Here is a 9111-nt window from a genome sequence, read left to right as displayed (position 1 = left end):
CAACTATAAGAGGAAACAACGACACAACAGAAACACTGACCTACGACAAAAGCAAACGCCAACATACATAGAAACGGACTGTGTGATAACTGCCATATTCCTGGCTTGGTACAGGACATTTTAAGAAAACATGGTGGGCTGAACCTGGTTTTATGGATAGCCAAATCTCCCACTTATACAAACAAATTTAAAACGCGGCCCATTCTACTTCACCTCCCTATTGCCGTAGAACTCATATGATTGTATTATATGTCTCTGACTATACTGACAAATAAGACATATGTGAAATGTAACAAAAATACAGAATTCAAACCACAAACGAAATAAGCAGACAACAACTCAGCACAAAATGACCCACCGGACCCACACGTATAAGAAAGCAACAACAAAATGCCCGAAAACGGGATATATAAATACCAAACCACGTCGTCTCCAACAGCGAACATAAGACATAACAAAATATCGAACTGGACTTCCAAAAGAAACATCATAACTAAATACATGAATGTTGGATATATACATAACGAGACACGTCGTATAGCAATGACAAACGAGACGATTTTAATTATAAATTTCCTCCACCTTAGCAGCAATATTTTAAGTCTTTCAACTTCCTCTGCATATGGGATGTACATTTCCGAACTCATTCGGTATTCATCGCTTGCAGCTGCTACTTAGACTTTAGAAACACGTCACCAGTGTCTGAGCAGAAAGTTGATGAACCAGGGTTATGTCAAAAAACGTCTCGTCCTTGATCTAAAAAAGATCATTGGAAGATACCAATAGATTGTTGATTTATATTCCGTATCAACTTCACAAATAATACATGATGGTCTTGAAGTAACGATTCGAAGTACTGAATCAGACGTTATTGTTTATCATATAATTACGTGCTATAGTGTTCGATTTATTTGTCTTTAAAATTTATATTTTTAAACTTAAAGTTTATTGTTTAGTCCATTTTTGGTTATACAATTTTGGCGTGGCTCGGTATTTATACATTGTGTTGACTGTACCCCAATTTTTGGCATTTTTAACTATTATGTCTGTTTGGTTTGCTCACACATAGCTGTCAATAAAAAGGAATTCTATGCGACTGCCACACAAGTGAGAAGTTTTATTAGCTAGCTATAAAACCAGGTTTAATCCACCATTTTCTACATAAGGAAATGCATGTACCAAGTCATATATGACAGTTATTTTCCTTTTGTTTGATGTGTTTGAGCTTTTGATTTTGCCATTTGATAAAGGACTTTCCGTTTTGAATTTTCCTTGGAATTCGGTATTTTTGTTATTTTACTTTTTGGATAGTTGTCTTATTTGCAATCATACCACATGTCCTTATTTTATTACTTCGAGACGGAGTATTAAATCTTAAATCTAACTATTTTGAAAATTCGAGTTTAAGACATGGTCCTTGTAGTTTTAATGTTACTAGAGATCTCATTATTGCTCATTATTAAAAGATCATGAATATTACTAAGAATAAAATGAAATATCCCTATGTTCTATTATTTCCACGATCAAGTGTTAATTGTTAGAGATTGCCAGTCTCAGAACCCGTATAAGCGTTATATATGTTTATGCCATCTGACAAAGCAACAACAAAAAAATGTCCTCAAATATCGTTGTGAGACGTTGAGACTCTACCAAAATATTTTTGAAAAAAGATGAAAACAACACTTTATAAATTTCATGCGTCCGAAGCTCTTTTTCTTCACCAGGAACGCTCAAAGCCGAATATTTGAAAACCAAACCTGATGTAAAAACATTCTAAAACATCTGAAAGTTGCAACTTAACATATTAAAGTTCCTCCTATGTACTTGCATTTCAACTTGTTTAATTAGCCTTACCAGCTGTTCGATTCATATTACAAAAAGTTCCCGAGATATGCATATAGAATGTAGTGAAGGAACTTGTCATATATTGACATTATTATATCATGAATATTGCTTATTATCACTCATTATTATATTATGAATATTGCTTATTATCAAAAGTCTGTAATAATCTAACGGCCAGATTAATGATATAAGAGTCAACAACAACAAAAAATTCATATCAGCTCTTCTGTGTTGACATGAATTATCATTGATTTTGTCATAATTATAATCTTACATTATAAACAGTTGTTACATGAAAGGAGTTGAATGTTGACTTTTACCTTAGCAAAAAGCTATCCAAGACAGAGAGAAACTGTAAACCGCAAATATAATCGGCAAGACAATATCTACAAATTTGCATAAGAAAGTCTTATCAAGGAACGTTTCTTTGTCATATCTTTTCTTAGATGCCAACCAGACTGAAAAGTTTATGATGGGCTATATCCGAGATGATGTAAAATTGTATTGATATGAATTGACAGGGGTTTCCAAACATTATTTGTATAACGAATTAAGTTTTGAAAGGATGAGTAAATATAGTGTCATGCAGATGTGATGAATGTCAAACGGCTCTTGTATAAGACAAAAAAGAAGCTCATTTGGGGAGACATCAGTTAGAGAAGGCGGTGTATAATTACGATGATCATTGCTGCTTCTGCATCGTGGGCCTGAGTTGAAAACATTCAGCACATTCACTGAGCAGCAGGACTAGATAGAATACTTATACCACCAATTGTATCATTACATCTACAAGGTGTCTCAGTTCCTAGTTCTGGAAAACAGATGTATTCTTTTTTGTCTACGGAGAGGTAATTCCAAGTGGTAATTGTTAGTCATATGGTTAATTTTTCAAGGATGCAAAATCGCATTAAAAGGATTGGATGATCAGCAAATTAAAATATTGATGAACAATATTATGTGCATGTGCATTATTGTTAAAATAAATGAATTATCAAAAGGAAGCTCATAACATTATCTTTTTTCTTTGATTTGACGACATGTTATATGTAATCGAAAATACTACTTAATAGATTTCGAGCGCCCGAAGTGCTTTTCTGGCTTTATCTTCACCAGGAACGCTCAAAGGCAAATATTTGCAAGCTAAGGATCTTGAGATTTATTCGCGATTTGACGTTTGAATCTAATGGATGGTGTTTATTTGTGTATGGTCTTTTTCCGATGAATTCTTTCCATAAAATATTCGCGGTAGTTATATTAGCCCGTATCAATTCTTACCGCAAATACACTAGGTATATACTTATTATTAAATACTGGTGTAGATTTGAAAATCTCCCGACTGAAATCAGTCTGTTGAAAGACGCTTATAAATGCAGCCAACAGCTTCACAAATCTGACATAACTTCTTGGTTCTCATTTGTTAAAAAGGTATTAGAAGTTTTTAAAATTATGTATGTGAAGTTAGCAGCCGGTTCGTTATTCGATATTCGATATTCAATATCCAACCGGCTGCTAGCAGTCGGTTGGATATTCAAAATTTAGTTGAAAATCATAAAAAAATTAAATACTTGATAACATCAAAAGCACAATTTTCATAGTTAAGAGGACTGATAAGATACGTAGGAAATCGTTTAATGACCTCTTCAAGCTGTCGTAAATTCTCGTTGTCGTCGAATATAAACCCTTTTCTAAGTTGCATATTTGTCTTTATATAATATAGATTTTTATTAATAAAACAACTTCAAATATGTACTTTTATATAGGATATTTCTTAACACAAAAGGAAAAACCTATAACTCTAGAAACATTAAGAAATATAAATAAAAATATTTATGGAAAGCCCAAAAAAGAAATATATAGTGAAAACCTACCTGAGACCGCTTAAATGAGGGTGAGACCCCCCCCCCCCCGGTCTTTCAATATCCATAAAATTCAGCGCAATCATAGACTCTGTATATGTAAAGGTTGTATTAGAAGGATTTCCTAGAATAATGTCATCTTCGATATCTACGGAGGGCTTAGATTGTCACTTTTCAGCTAAAAATTGTCAAAATTTTAGGACAAAGGGCACAGGGCAATGGTGAGAGCCCCCTGATCTCTCAATCTTTCTAATATTATGCAGACATTTAGTTAATAGGTAGATACAAACGTGACTAAAAGGAATTTGGGTACACTTCCTGTCTTCTATGTTTACGGAGCGCCCAAAGTGCCAGTTGGATATTCAAAATATATAGTGAAAACCTACCTGAGACCGCTTAAATGAGGGTGAGACCCCCCCGGTCTTTCAATATCCATAAAATTCAGCGCAATCATAGACTCTGTATATGTAAAGGTTGTATTAGAAGGATTTCCTAGAATAATGTCATCTTCGATATCTACGGAGGGCTTAGATTGTCACTTTTCAGCTAAAAATTGTCAAAATTTTAGGACAAAGGGCACAGGGCAATGGTGAGAGCCCCCTGATCTCTCAATCTTTCTAATATTATGCAGACATTTAGTTAATAGGTAGATACAAACGTGACTAAAAGGAATTTGGGTACACTTCCTGTCTTCTATGTTTACGGAGCGCCCAAAGTGCCAGTTGGATATTCAAAATATATAGTGAAAACCTACCTGAGACCGCTTAAATGAGGGTGAGACCCCCCCGGTCTTTCAATATCCATAAAATTCAGCGCAATCATAGACTCTGTATATGTAAAGGTTGTATTAGAAGGATTTCCTAGAATAATGTCATCTTCGATATCTACGGAGGGCTTAGATTGTCACTTTTCAGCTAAAAATTGTCAAAATTTTAGGACAAAGGGCACAGGGCAATGGTGAGAGCCCCCTGATCTCTCAATCTTTCTAATATTATGCAGACATTTAGTTAATAGGTAGATACAAACGTGACTAAAAGGAATTTGGGTACACTTCCTGTCTTCTATGTTTACGGAGCGCCCAAAGTGCCAGTTGGATATTCAAAATATATAGTGAAAACCTACCTGAGACCGCTTAAATGAGGGTGAGACCCCCCCGGTCTTTCAATATCCATAAAATTCAGCGCAATCATAGACTCTGTATATGTAAAGGTTGTATTAGAAGGATTTCCTAGAATAATGTCATCTTCGATATCTACGGAGGGCTTAGATTGTCACTTTTCAGCTAAAAATTGTCAAAATTTTAGGACAAAGGGCACAGGGCAATGGTGAGAGCCCCCTGATCTCTCAATCTTTCTAATATTATGCAGACATTTAGTTAATAGGTAGATACAAACGTGACTAAAAGGAATTTGGGTACACTTCCTGTCTTCTATGTTTACGGAGCGCCCAAAGTGCCAGTTGGATATTCAAAATATATAGTGAAAACCTACCTGAGACCGCTTAAATGAGGGTGAGACCCCCCCGGTCTTTCAATATCCATAAAATTCAGCGCAATCATAGACTCTGTATATGTAAAGGTTGTATTAGAAGGATTTCCTAGAATAATGTCATCTTCGATATCTACGGAGGGCTTAGATTGTCACTTTTCAGCTAAAAATTGTCAAAATTTTAGGACAAAGGGCACAGGGCAATGGTGAGAGCCCCCTGATCTCTCAATCTTTCTAATATTATGCAGACATTTAGTTAATAGGTAGATACAAACGTGACTAAAAGGAATTTGGGTACACTTCCTGTCTTCTATGTTTACGGAGCGCCCAAAGTGCCAGTTGGATATTCAAAATATATAGTGAAAACCTACCTGAGACCGCTTAAATGAGGGTGAGACCCCCCCGGTCTTTCAATATCCATAAAATTCAGCGCAATCATAGACTCTGTATATGTAAAGGTTGTATTAGAAGGATTTCCTAGAATAATGTCATCTTCGATATCTACGGAGGGCTTAGATTGTCACTTTTCAGCTAAAAATTGTCAAAATTTTAGGACAAAGGGCACAGGGCAATGGTGAGAGCCCCCTGATCTCTCAATCTTTCTAATATTATGCAGACATTTAGTTAATAGGTAGATACAAACGTGACTAAAAGGAATTTGGGTACACTTCCTGTCTTCTATGTTTACGGAGCGCCCAAAGTGCCAGTTGGATATTCAAAATATATAGTGAAAACCTACCTGAGACCGCTTAAATGAGGGTGAGACCCCCCCGGTCTTTCAATATCCATAAAATTCAGCGCAATCATAGACTCTGTATATGTAAAGGTTGTATTAGAAGGATTTCCTAGAATAATGTCATCTTCGATATCTACGGAGGGCTTAGATTGTCACTTTTCAGCTAAAAATTGTCAAAATTTTAGGACAAAGGGCACAGGGCAATGGTGAGAGCCCCCTGATCTCTCAATCTTTCTAATATTATGCAGACATTTAGTTAATAGGTAGATACAAACGTGACTAAAAGGAATTTGGGTACACTTCCTGTCTTCTATGTTTACGGAGCGCCCAAAGTGCCAGTTGGATATTCAAAATATATAGTGAAAACCTACCTGAGACCGCTTAAATGAGGGTGAGACCCCCCCGGTCTTTCAATATCCATAAAATTCAGCGCAATCATAGACTCTGTATATGTAAAGGTTGTATTAGAAGGATTTCCTAGAATAATGTCATCTTCGATATCTACGGAGGGCTTAGATTGTCACTTTTCAGCTAAAAATTGTCAAAATTTTAGGACAAAGGGCACAGGGCAATGGTGAGAGCCCCCTGATCTCTCAATCTTTCTAATATTATGCAGACATTTAGTTAATAGGTAGATACAAACGTGACTAAAAGGAATTTGGGTACACTTCCTGTCTTCTATGTTTACGGAGCGCCCAAAGTGCCAGTTGGATATTCAAAATATATAGTGAAAACCTACCTGAGACCGCTTAAATGAGGGTGAGACCCCCCCGGTCTTTCAATATCCATAAAATTCAGCGCAATCATAGACTCTGTATATGTAAAGGTTGTATTAGAAGGATTTCCTAGAATAATGTCATCTTCGATATCTACGGAGGGCTTAGATTGTCACTTTTCAGCTAAAAATTGTCAAAATTTTAGGACAAAGGGCACAGGGCAATGGTGAGAGCCCCCTGATCTCTCAATCTTTCTAATATTATGCAGACATTTAGTTAATAGGTAGATACAAACGTGACTAAAAGGAATTTGGGTACACTTCCTGTCTTCTATGTTTACGGAGCGCCCAAAGTGCCAGTTGGATATTCAAAATATATAGTGAAAACCTACCTGAGACCGCTTAAATGAGGGTGAGACCCCCCCGGTCTTTCAATATCCATAAAATTCAGCGCAATCATAGACTCTGTATATGTAAAGGTTGTATTAGAAGGATTTCCTAGAATAATGTCATCTTCGATATCTACGGAGGGCTTAGATTGTCACTTTTCAGCTAAAAATTGTCAAAATTTTAGGACAAAGGGCACAGGGCAATGGTGAGAGCCCCCTGATCTCTCAATCTTTCTAATATTATGCAGACATTTAGTTAATAGGTAGATACAAACGTGACTAAAAGGAATTTGGGTACACTTCCTGTCTTCTATGTTTACGGAGCGCCCAAAGTGCCAGTTGGATATTCAAAATATATAGTGAAAACCTACCTGAGACCGCTTAAATGAGGGTGAGACCCCCCCGGTCTTTCAATATCCATAAAATTCAGCGCAATCATAGACTCTGTATATGTAAAGGTTGTATTAGAAGGATTTCCTAGAATAATGTCATCTTCGATATCTACGGAGGGCTTAGATTGTCACTTTTCAGCTAAAAATTGTCAAAATTTTAGGACAAAGGGCACAGGGCAATGGTGAGAGCCCCCTGATCTCTCAATCTTTCTAATATTATGCAGACATTTAGTTAATAGGTAGATACAAACGTGACTAAAAGGAATTTGGGTACACTTCCTGTCTTCTATGTTTACGGAGCGCCCAAAGTGCCAGTTGGATATTCAAAATATATAGTGAAAACCTACCTGAGACCGCTTAAATGAGGGTGAGACCCCCCCGGTCTTTCAATATCCATAAAATTCAGCGCAATCATAGACTCTGTATATGTAAAGGTTGTATTAGAAGGATTTCCTAGAATAATGTCATCTTCGATATCTACGGAGGGCTTAGATTGTCACTTTTCAGCTAAAAATTGTCAAAATTTTAGGACAAAGGGCACAGGGCAATGGTGAGAGCCCCCTGATCTCTCAATCTTTCTAATATTATGCAGACATTTAGTTAATAGGTAGATACAAACGTGACTAAAAGGAATTTGGGTACACTTCCTGTCTTCTATGTTTACGGAGCGCCCAAAGTGCCAGTTGGATATTCAAAATATATAGTGAAAACCTACCTGAGACCGCTTAAATGAGGGTGAGACCCCCCCGGTCTTTCAATATCCATAAAATTCAGCGCAATCATAGACTCTGTATATGTAAAGGTTGTATTAGAAGGATTTCCTAGAATAATGTCATCTTCGATATCTACGGAGGGCTTAGATTGTCACTTTTCAGCTAAAAATTGTCAAAATTTTAGGACAAAGGGCACAGGGCAATGGTGAGAGCCCCCTGATCTCTCAATCTTTCTAATATTATGCAGACATTTAGTTAATAGGTAGATACAAACGTGACTAAAAGGAATTTGGGTACACTTCCTGTCTTCTATGTTTACGGAGCGCCCAAAGTGCCAGTTGGATATTCAAAATATATAGTGAAAACCTACCTGAGACCGCTTAAATGAGGGTGAGACCCCCCCGGTCTTTCAATATCCATAAAATTCAGCGCAATCATAGACTCTGTATATGTAAAGGTTGTATTAGAAGGATTTCCTAGAATAATGTCATCTTCGATATCTACGGAGGGCTTAGATTGTCACTTTTCAGCTAAAAATTGTCAAAATTTTAGGACAAAGGGCACAGGGCAATGGTGAGAGCCCCCTGATCTCTCAATCTTTCTAATATTATGCAGACATTTAGTTAATAGGTAGATACAAACGTGACTAAAAGGAATTTGGGTACACTTCCTGTCTTCTATGTTTACGGAGCGCCCAAAGTGCCAGTTGGATATTCAAAATATATAGTGAAAACCTACCTGAGACCGCTTAAATGAGGGTGAGACCCCCCCGGTCTTTCAATATCCATAAAATTCAGCGCAATCATAGACTCTGTATATGTAAAGGTTGTATTAGAAGGATTTCCTAGAATAATGTCATCTTCGATATCTACGGAGGGCTTAGATTGTCACTTTTCAGCTAAAAATTGTCAAAATTTTAGGACAAAGGGCACAGGGCAATGGTGAGAGCCCCCTGATCTCTCAATCTTTCTAATATTA

The sequence above is a fragment of the Mytilus californianus genome, unplaced genomic scaffold, assembly GCF_021869535.1.
Source record: "Mytilus californianus isolate M0D057914Y unplaced genomic scaffold, xbMytCali1.0.p SCAF_9, whole genome shotgun sequence".
NCBI lineage: Eukaryota > Metazoa > Mollusca > Bivalvia > Mytilida > Mytilidae > Mytilus > Mytilus californianus.
Note: the sequence above shows the minus strand (reverse complement) of the source record.